The 17,978-nt window shown below is 50.0% G+C and overlaps 1 protein-coding gene across 2 annotated transcripts in view; it reads right to left on the reverse strand.

Annotated features, from left to right (window-relative positions):
• Positions 1-17,978, reverse strand: part of FH (fumarate hydratase) — a 320,603-nt gene that overhangs the window by 159,180 nt on the left and 143,445 nt on the right. The gene's annotated exons all lie outside the window — the stretch shown is intronic.

Raw genomic sequence — 17,978 nt, forward strand, 5'->3', positions numbered from 1 at the left:
CATCTAAAAGGATGTTTTTCCTTTAAAATGGCTCGACACAGTCCAATCTACAAATCACAAGTCTTGAGCAGCGTATTCCATAAGCCCATAGTCCTTTAAATAAATATGAAGAGGTCCATAAACAAATAAAATATTGCAAAACCGTGTTATTTCCAATATGTTTTTTAAACATTTTATTGGGGGTTTAGAACTAGCATTTAATATTGAACACACTTTCATTGTGATTTCAACAGTACACTTACATCATATCCATTCCGTGTTATTTCGAATATAACACATCTCAATATACCATATTTATTATCAAAGTTGTCAGACTGCAATTGATCTCAATTATCAAAGAATTAAGGAAAACAATTCTATTACACGATTGTTAGGATTGATACTTTTTATGGATATACAAGACACAGGGCTTTAAGTGGGCCAGGTCTAAGACCCGAACAGATCACTTTCGAGCTCGATATTGATGCCCTTAATTTTACTGGCAAAAGGCTGATCTATTTCTCAATAACTACTGTAAATACCTTTAAGGTATTCCATCACAATGATGCAATCCCTGTTTATATTTCACGTTTTATTTAATATTGCATTCCTTTTCTTTCAAGCTTTTGTAATTGTAATTGTGTTTATATAACGCTTACTTCCAATAACAAGGCGCTGAGGCACTTTTTGGCAAGTAGCACGTTACTGCGGAACCCAAAGGATTAGTGGTGGATTAGTACAGAGAAATATAAGTGGTTAATTTGAGCAGTGGACATGTCAGTCTATTAGTTTGGTTGAATAGGATAAAGGAGGAATAGAGAAGGGAATGAGTCTAGAAGCACAAGTTACTTACCTTCGGTAACGATATATCTGTAAGAAACAGTAGTTAGTATTAGATTCCTTACCTTAGAATATCCCCAGGCGTCAGACTGGATCCGGAAAATTTTGCTTAGCAGTACCCCTGCGCGTTGGTAGGCGTCGTCTGCGGCTCCGCGTTCGTCGTCGGCGCCGGGATGACATCGCCGGAGTACTTAGACGCCGCCCTCGCGCGCTGACGTCAATTCTTATACACAGCTTTTCCGTGCTAGAAACGCAGAGCCAAGATAAAAACCAACACTGGTACCATGAAAACTAGGGCCCTGAAAGGGGATGATCTTAACCCTAGATATCGGTTCGCAGAACGGGGAGGATGGGTGGGGCGGTAAGGAATCTAAAACTAACTACTGTTTCTTACAGATATATCGTTAACGAAGGTAAGTAACTTGTGCATCTGAAAGAAACAGGTTAGTATTAGATTCCTTACCTTAGAATAGATACCCCAGCAATACCAACCGCGGTGTATGCGAACCAATGATCACACCAGAAAGTCCTGGAGAACGGAAGAAAAAGCCATCTCTCCGGACTTGGCTGTCCAGGCAGTAGTGTCTTGCGAACGTGTGCAGCGAGGCCCACGTAGCTGCCTGACAGATGTCCTGCAAGGGGACTCCCCGACCCAGGGCAGTAGTAGCCGCCGTGGCCCGAGTGGAATGGTCACATAGCCCCAGAGGAGGCTCCTTTATAGCCAGAGAGTAACAAGCCTTGATGCACAAGACGACCAATCGGGAAATGGTTCGCTTGTGCACCACCCGTCCCTTCTTAGCGCCCACGTAACCAACAAAGAGTTGGTCATCCACCCGGAACTAGCGTGTGCGATCCAGATAATGAGAACGCACGTTTTGGGTCCAGACGGTGGAGCCTCTCTTCCTCTTTCGAGGGATGCGGAGGCGGAATGAAGGAGGGCAAGGTGATGGACTGCCCGATGTGGAAGGCTGCGACTACCTTGGGCAGGAAAAAGGGTTGCGTCAGCAACACAACTTTGTCCGGATGGACAGAAAGGAAGGGAGGTTGAGAAGAAAGAGCCTGGAGCTCACTCACTCTCCTGGCAGAGGTGATAGCAACCAGGAATGCAGTCTTAAGAGTAAGGAGACGAAGAGGACATTTATGAAGTGGCTCAAAGTGAGCGCACATCAGATAAGTCAGAACAAGATTCAAGTCCCACCGAGGCATCACGAAAGGAACAGGAGGAAACATATGAGTGATGCCCTTCATAAACCTATTTACAACCGGGGACTTTAACAAAGAGGGCTGATCAGGGAGCCTTTAGAAGGCGGAAATGGCAGAGAGGCAGTTAATTTGTAAAATATGAAGTGCAGGTGCTCAATTTCCCCCTGGGGGCCACACCCACTTTCCTTGGCTCCACCCACTTACTCTAGTTGCTCCACCCCTGTGCTTAATTTAAAAAAACATAAGTGCCAGGGTCCTATTCGAGAGCTCACGACAGCTTGCACCACCCATTGCCCCTACAGAGCTGTCAATGACAGTACCAACACAACTACATACCATCTCACACCTAAAAATTATACGATTCTGACTATTTTTATGTATTTTGACTTAAACACTGTTGTTGTGCTCTTGTGGGCAATATTTTTCAGGCATGGTTGGGATTTTAATTTTAAGGTAAATAAAAATTAAGAACAAAGAGAGAGAAAGAAAAAAAACCTACTGAGGAAATCATCCAAAACCTGCGTTTTCCATTTTGAAACATACACTTTAAAAGAAAATATACAATAATAATACAATTCGAATCTGTTTTAGACCGGTCATCTATCCATAAATAATTAGTAATGCAAATAAAAATAGAACAGACTTGTTAAAAAGTTGATACAGAGGACCTTCCAGAATCACAAATTAAGATCAAGTAATGGAATACTTATTTCACTGAGTAAAGGGGCAGCGCTGGCCTCAGAAATAGCAATAGGGGGCAGAATAGGGAGAAAGAAGGGGGAGAGATGATTGGAAAAGGACGACGAAGAATAGAGCACCTGCAAGAGCGAGAAATTCGAACAGAAGTAGAGCGAGGTGCAAAATAGGAATGAGGGAAATCAAGCAACCTTGCCATTAGGATGCGCCAAAAGGCCCCAGAAATCCTTGAGGCCCCTGCGCTTAATATTTTACAAGATAAGCATTGTGAACAATGAACCTCAATCGTGTCCAGCAGCAAAACACAACACCCATGCGCAGCTAATGCTAATACACCTCAAAAGTAAACTTGCTTTACTCTGATAACAAAAGCATAGAAGTCCCACAGGTAATGCAGGGCAAAATAGAATGGTAAAGAAACACAAGAATGATGCGAAATCCACCACAAACACAACCCGCCCAGTATAGCAGCATTACACTTTTTTAATGTAATGAAAAGCATCCCGTTCCATCCCAAATTCAGCCTGCACCCGTACATGCAAGGGCATTGAGGGAGGGGTGGGAGGGCATGTTAAAAATCCAGCTTCTGTAGTGAACAAGGCCAGATAAATAGAAAACCTTGCAATACAAACAACTCCTCCACGTTTCCCAGATGACATGTACTTGAAGATGTGTCCCTACATTAGCTGTACCTGAAATAGCCTTCTCGTAAAATGCACCTACGTTACATATTTTATTCAATAGAAAAACCCAGAAGTTCCTGCCACATTGAAATAAATAAAGGGTTCTGCTGAAAACAAAACTGCCCACCCGACGATCTACCAGCTGAGGGACGCCAGCGCGGATCTCAGTTGCTATGAATCAATAAAGATTAAAAACCATCTGTAGTTTGGTAAAGCTCATCAATCGATCCTAATAACACATCCAAAGTACCACAATCAACACCCTATCAACCATCCACCCAAAGGGCGACCAGAAACCTCCTTGTGAGTATAAGCGCTATACCATCGGCTAACACGAAGTGGCACCTGTGTACCCAACACTTCAAAAGTGTCTCAATCCTATCATTTGGAACGTGCCACACAAATACTAACACAGTACTTAAACAAAATCCCTATTAATATCTGCTCCACGTGTTACTTCTTTATTAGGCCAAAATCATGCCTGAACTGGCAGTGCAAAGCTGCCCTCTTCAGTTTTAATGTTTCCACCTCTACTGCCCCTCCCTCGGACCCCACATTCGAAATTATACGATGCTGCTCAGAGCATCACTACAGGCCTCTCTGTCCCAGGTGGGACCCAGCCCGATTCTAAATGGAATGTGAGGCCCCAACAACACTCTTCTCATTGCCACGTGTGACTAGAGTTGGCAGGTGGGCCAGAAGAAAAACAAATTAAAAGAGATTGCCCGCCTTTGCCTAGTCACTGGGCAGGCCCCCTCCCGGCCGGACTCAATCAGGAGGGTATAAGTATTCCAGGGCCTCTCTGTCCACGTGGGACCTGGCCCTACAGGAAGGGTGTGCGAGGCCCAAACATGAAGAAGTTGTGAGCTACAGCAAGTTCTGTAACATGGCGGCCCCACTGACTGCAGGCAGCTGCCCAAAGGAAATATTTGCAGTTTGTGTGTGCAATACAAATAATTTAACAAGTCTGTGGCCGGCTGGGGCTCTGCACCGAGTGGTTTTGTGCTTACCAATTAGTCTATATTTCAGGTATAGTTTTGGGGAGTAGTTGTGATATATTGATGTGCGTGATGTACTGCATGTGTGATGTATGTGACGGGACTATTATTTGCAGATCTGATAAAAGGGCTGTGTATATCTTACTGGTGCTTGCAGTGTCGACAAACATTTTGAGAAGCCGATTTGAGCGGTGCTGATTTGTACTATGCTACCATATGTGAGCACTTGGGTTGATGAAGGTCCACGTTAGGGTTAGCTGCCTTTCTGCCATCGTAATCGCGGTTGTGACAGGTGTTCTATGCACAACACGTGTCTCCCATGCAGTGCATGGTCGTGCCTGGGTTTTGTTGGTAAATGATGAGGGGGGCGGCTGGTGACATTTGAAAGTAGTGGGGCGTAAACTGATTTGCATACTGCACCGTTGGGAGCGAGAGTGGGTCTGTACACTTTTAACACAGACTTACCTTCGCTACCCCACTCATACTCTGTTTCATCTGTCATCTGCTCACTTTACACCAATCGTATTTAGCCTAAATTCCTGCCTGTATTATTTTCTTAGCTGTGCCTTCCCCGTAAAGGTTAAGTTTAAGTCCATTCTTACAATGCAGCTCTCTCTCACTATAGATGTAGTATCTTGTTCTCTGTTTGGCAAGGATATCTCTGCCATCTGACTCTACATTACCAGTCCAGCTCTGTCCTCTCTGCATTCTCGGTCTTGCCTCACTTCCTCCTCTGCTTTCATGGTCCCTTGATCTAAACATTCTCTGCCTATCAGTGTTTCTCTGTTCTTTCTCACCATATTGCCAGTCGACCACGACTCTCATTTTCTGCATTCTCAGTCTTAGCATTCTCCTTACATTAGCACAACTCTTTACATTCTCACCCACCAATCCTTTTGTTTTGTTTTAGTAGAGAACATAAGCTGTGAGGCACACGGTGAACACCTAAGCCGGCAAGATTGCTCAATAAGCCAAATGTGCAATGCGGTCATCTGCTGTAACATAAAAGGCACAAGACCACATCCGGCAGGGCCAACTCTGCCTCCCATCCTGCCAGGGCCAGTCAATTGAGAACCTTTAAATTCAATAATAGTAAGGTATGTGTTTTACAGTGTTCAGAAAACACAGACGCGCTATATAAAGTGGCACATGAATTTAGCATGATTATTATTAAAATATTAACTATCAAAATTAAGTTAATGGATTCCTGGTCTGCTTTAATGCAGTGATTTTCCCATAGCGTATTTTCACACATTACTTTCCTTATTATGGATGTTTGCATAATTTAACTAGCCATATGGGAAATGTACAGGCCTGCGTTAACCTAATGTTCGTTTTTTTCCTGAAAATATCAACATTGTGAGTTATATGAACCGGGCGCGAACAGTTAACTTTATCAGTATAACAAGATTTACTTTTCTGCTGTGAAAAGAGAAATGGTAATTACAATGCTCCGTGAGGTTTTCCTCATTAGAAGGGCCGCGCTAGAATGTTCCATTCATCATTTGTTTGCTGCGCAGCACCGTGGATATAACAGCAACTCTGGGAGGCCTGCAGTTCTTGGGTGCGGTGGCCCCCAACCTCTGCTGGCATGCTGCCCCCTCAGACTTGCTGAACTTTGGGGGAGCACGCTGAGGGGGCCCAGAGGCGATGCAGGTGACACCCAGGTGAGCAGATGTGGAAGGTGACTGCCGGTGGTGGGGGCTGCAGTGTGCTGGGGGTGTGCTGGAACTCGAGGGCTATGGTGTGGTTCCTGCCAGAAAGGCCTCGCCCCCCAGCAGTGGCACTCTCCCAGCACCTCTTATGGCAAGGGGGGGCATATGCGTGAGTGACCCCGTCTGAGCACAAAGAAGAGATGCTACAATCTGATGCTGGCTTGCCCGCTACAAAGGGATGAAAAAAACTGAACACCGAGGACATACACTGTTCTTCCAATCCCCTATTAACCCCTCCTCCCCTCCCCATTTTCTTGACTGCCCCTCACTGGGTCGCTGCGGTGAATCTCTTTCACAACCACCCTATCTTATCTATTCTCTCCATTTCCTCTACTTCATTCATTGCCAGGAATCCTGTGATGTGCATGTGCTCCTGGAGAGAGCCCTGGCCTGGGGCTGACTGCAGCACCAGCCATAAGACAGTTTGCCCCAGAGAGCCATTTCAATCCTGCTGAGTGGGGGGTGGGGGGGGGGGGGGTGATGTCGCACGGGGGGCGGGTGGGGGAATTAAATATTAAATATAAAAAAACAAAACTTACCTCAGTTACCGCCGGTCCGGGTCCAGGCCACCTCGGTTCCCCGACCCCTTGGCGCCTCACGGCACAAATGGAGACTGGCAGCCCTCGCAGCCAATCCTGACGCTTGGGGCACAGGTTTCTCTTCGCCCACAGCACGCCCATTATGGGCATGCGCAAAAAAGCGCAAACGCAAGTGTGCATGCGTGGGCACGGGTAAAAAATTCACCCTCCGTCCCCACTCATGCGCACTTGTGTTGCTTGCCCTGGTGACATCATCATGTCAGTCAACATGGCGCCACCCCGCCCACCCCCTTCAGACACTCTGAAGGGGGTGGGCGATGTGATGTCATGCTGACTGACAGGATTGGAATGTCAGTTCTCCTGCCTTGGCGTCTTTCAACAGAAACGCCGAGGGAGGCGGCTGCGGGCGGGTGGGGTGGCTACACCCCCACGCCTTAATGGACAGCTGAGCTCACAAACTTCATCCGTGCCGGACTACTTGTAGCAGAGTGTATGTAAGATGGTGCGTTGCTCGAAATGGGCTTCAGCACACCTGTGACACATCTACAGAATTTTCCATCGTGTGTGGCAGGGACGTCTTCTCTCTGTTCTTTCAGAGCCTGGTATGACCCTTTCTGGTGTGTATGTCATTTGTGGTTTTGGTTAGGGTTTTGCAACAGAGGTACGTGCTTAAGTGTGTGTATGTGCAGGCTGTATCTGTGAGGTATACAAATTAGTTTACATTGGACGTTATTAGTTATGAGCATGCACATTACTACTCTGTCCCTTTTCATCTATAGGTGCTAACTACAAGGGTTGTCACATCTGCCGACAGATGCGTTCTAAACTAGCTCGCTGACTCGCACCATTTATTAGTCTCACAAGCTGACCGAGACCTGCGCATCTCACATACAAAGTTGTCTGCTAGTACTGTGAGAAACAAGCTTTTAAACTACCCCCGGAGCTTTTGAGATAGAAAACGAAATGATATTAAGGGGACCAGAAACACACAGTTGTTCCGAGCCCGGGCCGCGGCCTCTCCAGGGCAGAACTTGTGAGCTACATACAGCAAGTTCTGTAACACGGCGGCCCCACTGACTGCAGGCAGCTGCCCAAAGGAAATATTTGCAGTTTGTGTGTGCAATACAAATAATTTAACACACACATACTCACCCCGGCGGCTGCACAGCACCCCCTGTCTCACTTACTGCAACTTCACAACGGGTCTCTTTCCTGCTTTCTGCTATTCATGTGACCCGCCAACCAGCAAGCGCGAAGCAGCCCCTTCCTCAATACTTCCCGCTTTCTGTCAGCAGGAAGTGACGTCCCCTGCGGTGCCGGCGCAATTAGCAACAACCTGTCTGGCCGTTAGATACTACCTTTAATGATGACGGCAGGCTGCCATTCAGCCACGCTATGGGGAATCTGATCTGAATCCATGATGGTAGGTCTGGCATGTAGTTCAGTGGTTACTTTAGCTCTAGAAAAGAAAATACCTTATTTTTCCACTATTACAGTGGCATCACTCAGGACCATGACAGGGGCAGGAAGCGCAAAGCGGAGAGGCGGGCGGAAGTTAGAGAGTGGGGGGAGATGCTTGTTCGAGAAGACTGAGTCTGCCCTTGGGGCTGCGCTGCGTTTTTAAGCAGGTGGGACGTCTTTATAGTTGGGGAGAATCGGAATGATGTTCAGTCATCAGCCCTTACGTAGGAGCAAGGGCCAGAGAGGCTGAATGGGCCTCGTAATAAAGCATGCTGCAGTCAATTTGAAATAATTTACAGCGTACACCGGGAAGACCCGTGTGAACTTAAGTGAGTCAATATGGAGTCTAGACCCGGCCCTGGAAAATAAGTGCCGGTGCTAAGCACCGGAAAGCACCGGCACAAATTAAGGTAGCCCTTTAGAGTGCCCAGAGCAGAGCCCTGCTGGACATGAGAAAGAAGAAAGAGGAGAACCTCTGAAAGAGGGCCAGAAAGGGGATCCACAGCCTTTGCTGTGCACCATGCCACACATTTGTTCCACCTGCAGGCGTATACCGATTTTGTGGAGGGACGCCTGGCTGCCAGAATCACATTACAGACTTCAGGAGGCAAGTCAAATGGCCTCAACTGCCGCCGCTCAATCTCCGCGCATGTAAGTGGAGGCTGGACAGGTTCGGGTGGAGGACCGTCCCCTGCTGCTGCGACAGAAAGTCCTCCTGAAGAGGCAGACGAATCGCGGAATCGACTGACATGCTGAGTAGCTCGGGATACCAGTATCTTCGTGCCCAGTCCGGAGCCACAAGGATGACTTGGGCCCGGTCGCACCTGATCTTCTTCAGCACTCTGGGCAGAAGTGGTATAGGCGGAAAGGCGTACAACAGACCGCAACTCCACTCGCGTCGACAAGCGTCTCCGAGCGAGTGCCGCCTTGGAAATTCCAACGCGCAAAACTGATGACATTGCACGTTCTCTTCTGTGGCGAATAGATCTAACCAATGCTCTCCCCACTGCTGAAAGAGGCCTTGCGCCACGTCCAGGTTCAGACGCCATTCGCGATCCATCATGCACCGACGGCTGAGTTCGTCAGCCCTGGCATTCGGGGAACCTGCCAGGTGTTGAACCACCAGGGTTACGCCCTGATGTTCCAGCCACTGCCAGAGGCGCCGAGCCTCCTGGCAAAGGGTCCACGACCCCACCCCGCCCTGTTTGTTGCAGTACCACATGGTGGTGGTGTTGTCCGTGAACACCTGCACTACACTCCCCCGGACAGAGGGGAGGAATGCCTTCAGTGCAAGCCGGATCACCCGCAGCTCCAGAAGGTTGATGTGGAGCAGGGACTCCGCCGGAGACCAGAGGCCTCTGATCTCCACCTCTCCCATGTGCCCCCCCAGCCCTGGAGGGACGTGTCCGTCACAACTACGTGCTACGGGTGGGGTAGGGAGAGGCATCTGCCGCTGACCCAATCGCGGTCCGTGAGCCACCACTGCAACTGTCTTGCAGTGCCCTCCGAGATCAAGACATGGTCGGACAAGTTGCCCTGATGCTGGGCCCACTGAAACTTCAGGTCTCACTGCAGAGCCCGCATCCGCCACCTGGTGTGATGCACCAGAAGGATGCAGGAGGCCATCAGCCACAGAAGCCGCAGCGTCAACCTGACCGAGACTCGGGATAAAGGCTGAAAGATCGGAATCAGAGCCTGAATATCCTGAACCCGCTGTTCGGGAGGATAAACCCGAAACTGTGCCGAGTCTAGAACCGCTCCGATGAAGAGGAGCTTCTGAGAGGGACACAGGTGCGACTTCGGCACATTGATGGAGAACCCCAGCAGGTGCAGGAGGTCGGTCGTAGTCTGGAGGTGGTTGACGACTGTCTGGGGCGAGCCCGCCTTCAACAACCAGTCGTCGAAGTAGGGGCAGACTGAAACCCCTAACCTGCGCAGATGAGCTGCGACCACTGCCATCACCTTCGTGAACACCCTTGAGTCGCTGGTAAGGCCGAAGGGGAGCCCGGTAAACTGAAAGTGCTCGTGGCCTACTGTGAACCGCAGGTAGCGCCGGTGGGCCGGCAGGACGGGGATGTGGAAATAGGCGTCCTGCAAGTCCAACGCTACCATCCAGTCTCCCAGGTCTAGGGCAGCTAAGACCTGAGCCAAAGTCAGCATCTTGAACTTCTCCTTCCGGAGGAAGCCGTTGACGTTCCGGAGGTCCAAGATAGGGCGTAGGCACCCTTTGCCCTTCTTGGGAACCAGAAAGTAGTGGGAGTAACAACCACACACTACTTCTGGCCCAGGAACGCTCTTGATGGCCCCCTTGGCCAAGAGGGCCATAACTTCCTCTTGCAGAAGTTGCAAGTGATCCCCCGACAGGCAGTGGTACTGCGGTGGCATGGCTGGAGGGGTCGCCTCAAAGGGGAGCGAGTAGCCTCTTCGGACGATTTGCAGCACCCACCTGTCCGATATGATGGAGCGCCAGTGGAGGAGGTGATGGCGAACCCTGCCCCCCACTGGCATCAAATGGGCCTGAAAGCTCGGACTAGGAAGGCTTTGAGGCGGATGCTGCGGAGGTGGATGTGGACTGGCCGTGCTGCTGTCCTCCCGGCACCGCTACAGCAGTAACCACGTCCGCCACCACGCTGAATGTTAGTCTGCAGCCTGTGGCTGGCAGGACGTGTGGGAGCACCCGTTCCGTGGCCACGAAAGGAGCGCTGGGCAGAAGATTGCTGGCGCAGGGCCGACAGGCCCAAGGACTTGGCCGTAGCCCTGGAGTCCTTAAAGCGTTCCAGCGCATGATCTGCCTTGCCACCGAAGAGGTGGCTACCATCGAACGGCATGTCCATAAGGATGTTTTGGACATCGGCCAAAAAGTTGGCGGACCTCAGCCAGGCGTGGCGGCGAACCGCCACAGACGTGGAAATCGCTCTTCCTAGCGAGTCCGTGGTATCCAGTCCACATCTGATAGAGTAACGCGCTGCGTCCCTTCCCTCTGCAAGGGCTTGAGCAAGTTTTGCCCGGGCTCCCGCCGGGAACTCAGGCAGCACGGCCGCAACCGTATCCCACAGAGAGTGGGTGTAACGGCCCAAGAGGCACGCGGTGTTGACTGACCGCGACCCCAAACTAAGGGGGGAGAAGATCTTCTTTCCGAACTGTTCATACCTCTTGGATTCCAGAGCCACGGTAGGAGGGGAGACAAAACCAGTGTCTGGGGAGGTATCCAGGCCACTGGCTTCCCCTAGTTCCTGTGTCCAGTCCTCATATGACTGGCACTCACGTGCCAGGGGGTCCTCAGACCCCCCCCCCCCCCCCGTCTCCCTCGTCGTCCATGTCCTGAAATTCAGGGATAAAGGATGGACCAAGATCCTCGAAGAATGCCTCTTGGGCCGGCGCCGAATGCGGCGTCGAGCGACGCCGCTCCGACGCCGGATCCGGACCGAGGGTTGGACGAGGGACAGCGTCGTCCGAGGACGGCGCCGGGGTTGACACCCTAGGGGTCGACGCTGGCGGGGTCGTAAGGTCGACCAGCGGCGATCCGGAACCGGATCCAGTGGGGCCTTGCGGCATCGGGACCGAAGTCGCCGACGGCGCCGGGGCCGAAGCACCCGGCCCGCTTGGGATCTTGGTCGGGTCCGCTGGGCCCGATGGCGCCGCGGAACCCGACTGAGGAGAGAGCGACCTCATGGCCATGAGGAAGGCGTCGATCTCCTCTGGCGTCGCGTTCTGCCCAGGGACCGGCAGGTATGGAGCAGGCCGCGACGCCTGTGGCTCTGGCGGTGTCACCTGAACCCCCGGCCGCGTCGTGCGAGAGTCAGAAGAGCGATGTCGCCTCTTCGACTTCTTGTGCCTCTTAACTGGGGACTTAGAGCCAGACGAGTGGTGTTGACTCGCCGAGCTATGATTACTCCGGTCCCGCGACCTCCTTCTGGACCAGGACCTCGAGAGGCGCGGGGGCCGACTGCCGGAGCTCAAGGCGCTTACGGGACCGCTCCCGTCTAGTCTTCGACATCAAGGCCCGGCAGTCAGGGCACGACTTGTCATAGTGGTCGGGCCCCAGGCAGTGTAGGCACCGGCGGTGGGGGTCGGTAACCGACATCAGTCGGTTGCAGTTGGCACAGGGCTTGAACCCGGGCATCCCTACCGGCACCGATGGAGTCGCACGACTCGAAATGGATCCAAAAGGATCCAAAAAGCTTAGTCAAAAAATGACTAAGGGTACCACTTTCTCCGGAAATGCGCTTGCTGGCGCGGAAAAAAGAAGAAGAACTGACGTCAGCGCGCGAGGGCGGCGTCTAAGTACCCCGGCGACGTCATCCCGGCGCCAACGACGGACGCGAAGCCGCAGACGACGCCTACCGACGTGCAGGAGTACTGCTACGCAAAATTTTCCAGATCCAGTCTGACGCCTGGGGATATTCTAAGGTAAGGAATCCAATACTAACCGGTTTCTTTCAGATACGGTTATTTGGTGGATAATAGCAGTAAGATGAGGTCTGAGATCAGTCAAACGAGGGATAGAGGCAGGAAGTCTAGAAAGCATTACTTGGGGGATCATAGTAGTAAAATGCAGGTTTGGGATGAGTCAAAGGAAGGATACAGGAGGGAAGAGTCTAGGTGTTATTTGGAAGACAATAGTAGTAAAATGAGGTTGCAGTGAGTCCAGAAGGGATAGAGGAGAGAAGAGTTATAGGAGAGATCACAGAAGTAGAATGAGGTTTGGAATGAGTCAAGGAGGGAAGAGTCAAGAAAGGGTTATTAGGGATATCAATCAATCTATGTGTATCCAGGCACTTGGTTGCTAGGCTCAGTCGAAAAGCCTGGTCTTAAGTCTTTTCCAGAAGCCTGCCAGGGGAGGTGATGTCAGGAGGTGAAGGGGAAGGCCATTGCAGGACTTGGAGGCAAGGTAGGAGAAGGAATAGCCTCCACTGTGGCTAGAGGGTTGGTAGAAGTTCAGGCGGTGGTTGATGTGTGCTCGCCCTTGGTTGTAGAGGGCTTGGTAGGCATGTGTCATCATCTTGAATTGCCATCTTTTGTGGACAGAGAGCCATTGGAGGTTCGAGAGGTGGGGGGTGATGAGTGTCCATTTGGGTAGTTTGAGGCAGAGTCGTCAGCAGAGTTCTGTATTGTCTGCAGTCTCCTCATGAGTTGAGTGGTGGTTCCTGCGTACAGCACTTTGCCGTTGTCCAGCTGGCTGTTGACTAGGGTTTGAGTGACTGTTTTCCTCATGTCGATGGGGAGCCCTTTGAAGATTTTTCGGAGCATGCACACAGTATAGAAGCAGACAGAGGAGACAGCGTTGATCTGTATCATGGTGAGTTTGCTGTCTAGGATGATGCAAAGGTTGCGAGCGTGGTCTGTGAGTGTGGAAGTGGGTCAGAGATCGGTGGGCCACCAGGTGTAGCTCCACGGGGAGGTGTTGATCCTAAAGATCAGCACAACGGTGTGGTCAGTGTTGAGCTTCAGAAGGTTGATTTTCATCCAGTCGGCGACATTCTTCATGCAGTTGTGGAAGTTGGTCATCGTGGTGGAGGGATCTGTTAAGAGGATGAGCTGGTTGTCAGCGTAGGATATGTTGAGATCATGGGATCTCACGATGTTGGCTAGAGGTGTCATGTAGGTGTGGAAGAGGGTGGAGCTGAGGGATGCCACAGTTGGTGCTCTTTGGGACAGGGGTGAAGGGTGGTAGGCAGATTCTCCACGTTCATCTATTGAGGAAAGATGCGATCCATCTGAGGCAGTCTCCCTGGATTCCAATGTGGTGCAGTAGCTTTATGAATGAGCAGTGGGATACGGTATCAAATGCTGGGGAGAGGTCAAGGAGGATCAAGGCCGCTGATTCTCCCCTACCAAGGAGGGTGCGGTTGTCGTATGTGGCGGCAATCAGGGTGGTTTCAGTGCTGTGGTTGGCACAGAAACTGGATTGAGAGGTGTTGAGCAGGTTATTTCTCTCCAGGTGATCAATGAGCAGACTGATGATAGTCTTCCTGAGAACTTTTGCAAGGAATGGGAGTAATGAGGTGGGGCACTGGTTTTGCAGTTCGCTGGGGTTGGCAGAGGGTTTCTTGAAGAGAGTTCTGACTTCTGCTTATTTCCTCGCATTGGGGAAAGTGGCTATGTAGATGGAGGAGTTGAGGGTTGTGTTGATTCGGCAGCTGATCTCCTTGCGTCCGAGTTTGAAAAGTTGGAAAGGGCAGCGGTCCATGGGTGCTCCAGAGTGGATAGAGTTCATGATGACAGTGGTATTATGTGTGGTGAGCTGTTCCCATGCAGTCAGCGGTTGGTCAGGATAGCGTCCATTGGAGTGAGAAGGCTGCAGAGGTCGGTGGGTTGGGGTTTGAAGTTTGAATAGATGGTGGATATCTTATTGTGGAAATGGTTTGCTAAAGAGTAGCAGAGATCCTATGACACGGGGGGTGGGGGGTGTTCATGGTGGCCGTCGGGCAGGAGAACTCACTGACGATGCTGTGAAGAGCTCTTTGGTTCGGTTGGCCCTTGCTTCGATGTAGTTTGCTAGGGCATGTTTTCTGCATCTTTAAGGCATTGGTGGTACTTGTTGAGGGCTGATTTGCAGATGGCTCAGTCTGTGGTGTCTTTGCTGGTGCACCATCTTCTTTCCAGTTATTTTTGGCTGCGTTTCATTGTCTTGAGTTTTGGTATGTACCAGCTGGCTTGTTTGGTGCATCTGCACGTCTTGGTTGGTTTGAGGAGGGTGACTCAGTCGGTGCTGTTGGTGATCCAGGTGGTGAAGCTCTGGACGGCCTGTTGCAGGTTGGTTGCGGGTGTCGGGTTCGGTAGTGTTGAGGGTGTCCGTCTATTGGGTCTGTGTCACTTTGCTCCAACTGTGGAAGGAGGACTTGGGAGTCCCGGGGGCGGTGCGCAGTGGTCCTGCGATAGTGAAGTGGAAGATGGTTGTGGACAGTCCAGGTGAGTTCTGTGGTATGACTGTATTAGATTCTGTCACTGGCCATGAAGATCGGGTCAAGTGTGTGTCCAGCGTTGGGTGGGGTCAGAGACCAACTGGGTGAGGCAGATGTTGCTCATGCATTCCAGGAGGTTGGCAGAGTTGGTGTCTGTGCGGTGGTGAAGGTGGAAGTTAAGGTTGCCGAGAAAGATGTAGTGAATGGACTCAATGGCTAGTGGGAGCGATTATATCGGTGATAGTGTCGCAGAAGGCGGGCGAGGTCCAGGTGGTCTGAAGGCGAGGGTGCCTCTGTTTGTAATTCTGCTATCGGTGTGGAGTTGGAAATTGAGGTGTTCCATGATTGCTGTGGTGTCCTCTTTGGTGGTGGTGCAGTGGATAGTTTCTGTGGATGATGCGGATGCCTCTGTGTTCGTTGGCGCAGTGGCGAGGTGGAGGAGGGGTTCAACCAGGTCTCTGTGATGGAGATTATGGTGGGGGCAAGGATGATGACTGTGTCCAATACTTTGGTGGTGTGTTTGCAGAGGGATCAGGCATTGAGCAGCAGGAATTGGAATGGTTCCGGGCGGTTGAGCTCAGTGAGCGAAGAACATGTTTCCGTGAGGGCAGTCGGTCCTGAGTTGCAGGTGAAAAAGCAACTGTGGCAGGCGATTGGTCCTACAGTTGATCGAGGAGAGGCGGTGCACCATTCATCATTGCAGTGTCTGTGGTCCAGGTGTCAGAGTTATGCAGCAGAGTACCAGGGTTCCTGGTGCTGGGCGCAGTACAGGTGCCAACGGGTGCAGACGGAATTGCCTTTGGCATACCGGCAGCGGGACTGTGCTGCGGCCTTCATTAAGTAGGTCCTGGCTGGGCGGACTGGGAGGAGGGAAGCAGGAAGTGGGAGCAGGGCAAAAGAAATGGACGAAGATGGGCCTGCTCGCTTTACAATAAGCGGGAAAAAGGCAAAAAACAAGTACAACAGAATAGACAGCTTAATGGACACAAAATACTTACTAAAACAGGAATAGAAGGCTGACTGACCACGGATTGTAACTTAACTGAACAGAGGCTAAACACAGTAAACAGCTTCACAGTGCGGGATCATGGCAGAAGCAGAAAGCAAGGGCAGTGGTGCTCACAGAGGCACATGGACTGAGTCAGAGACTTGCTGAACTGAGCAGGGGAGCTGCCACAGAACCTGCTCAGTTGGGTCACTCTGCGGCCTCATTTAGGTAAGTCCTGGGAGGGGGTGGGCACTGGGTGGCAGAAAGAGGGTGCATACAAATGAAACGGCAGGAAATGGGCAGGGCGGTGGGCTGGCTCATTTTACAATAAGTGGGAAAAAGGCAAAAAACTTGCACAATAGTAAAGACAACTTAATGGACCCAAAATACTAACTTAAATAGGAATAGAAGGCTGAGTCACCCCAGCTCTAACCGAACAGGAACAGAGGCTAAACATAGAACACAGCATCACAGTGCAAGATCGCGACAGGCAGCAGCGAGCAGGGCAAGTACTCATATCTGAACAGGACAGAGTCGGAGGCATGCTGGACTGAGCTAGGACCTGGCACAAGAGTAGTAGAATCGGGTTTGGGATGAGTCAGAGTTGAGGGTATATTCAGTTAAGTATAGGATGAGACTAGGAGTAGTGCACTGGAGGGAGATGAAGGCTTTTTTTCTGCATTAGGATTAAAGTACTAAATATATATACTTAAGTATATAGAAAGGGTATACATGTATAAGGAAAATAATAAAGAGATATAAAGTTGTGTTGTATAAAGTTCCATATGTGCATGTATGGATAGATAGTTAGAAACACAGACTTTCAATTGTTGCTACACGTGAAGTTAATTTGTGTATTTTTATAATTTTTTTATTTTCATTTTCTACATTTATTTTATTTGTATTTCTCTCAATATTTCATCATTGAAGCACTTCTAGATACAAAGGTTATGATCATATTTACATAGTGTGATATATAAAAACAATAATACAGAGACCCATAAGCACCTAATAAAAAGACTTACAGGGGGCGTGGCTATGATAGCCAACATGGCGGATGCACTCTAACGAGGCTCTGCTCGTCCACGCCATAAACTACCATAATCTGCCAAAATGCTGTCCCCCAATGGAACGACTGACCTCCCACCAGCATCTGGAAGAGGTGGCAAGAGACGGAGGAGACGGTCAGTCTGGGATCGGCCACGAGCTGAGAGCAGTGCCGATTGCGGTGAGACTCGGGCTCAGGCCGCTGGCGTGCTGCTGCCCCAGGGTCCAGTTGGACCCAGTAGCCAGTCTGCCTGCATGTGAAGGACGTCAGGCCCCGGGGGGTAAGTTGGGACTGAGAGAGCACAAGTTTGGAAAAAAAATGTATAAGTGTACCATATTTACAAGCACGTAGTTAGTTAAACATGTTTTGCACACGAGTGTTTTATATCCAGGAGTGAAATATACAGAGTGTTTTATATTCAGTAGCGAACTGTATAGAATGTTAAGTAGAGTAACTATAAGTATAACTGTGTGAGATTAATGTAGAAATGTTGGAATAAATATGAAAACCTCATGTTCTCATGTTAAAAGAATCATGTCCGAATTAAATGTAACTTTGAAATCCAGTATAATGTGTAGGCCTTAGGGCAATTCACAGCAAACCTAAACGTGCTGCTAAAATAATGTGAGATAAGGTTGACGTGGTTCTTCCAAATGTATTATTGAACTTAGGGTTAAAAGTATATGCTTTATAGATGTGTTATTTTAGAAACGTATGCTAGTTAAGAATGTTTGCTGTTTAAATCAAGTTAACGTTTTAAGAGTGCAGGGACCTGCTTCATGTAAATCAAGTAGGCCTGAACAGATAATGACATGTCGTTTGAACCGCCATGTGCTCGTTAGGGAAGAAGTCGAGAGGTATCCAGCACAGAGCTTGGAGTGTGTTTTACGACTTAAAGATATGGTGGAGTCTGGAATTTGAGG

This window comes from Lissotriton helveticus, chromosome 6 (assembly GCF_964261635.1).
Source record: "Lissotriton helveticus chromosome 6, aLisHel1.1, whole genome shotgun sequence".
NCBI lineage: Eukaryota > Metazoa > Chordata > Amphibia > Caudata > Salamandridae > Lissotriton > Lissotriton helveticus.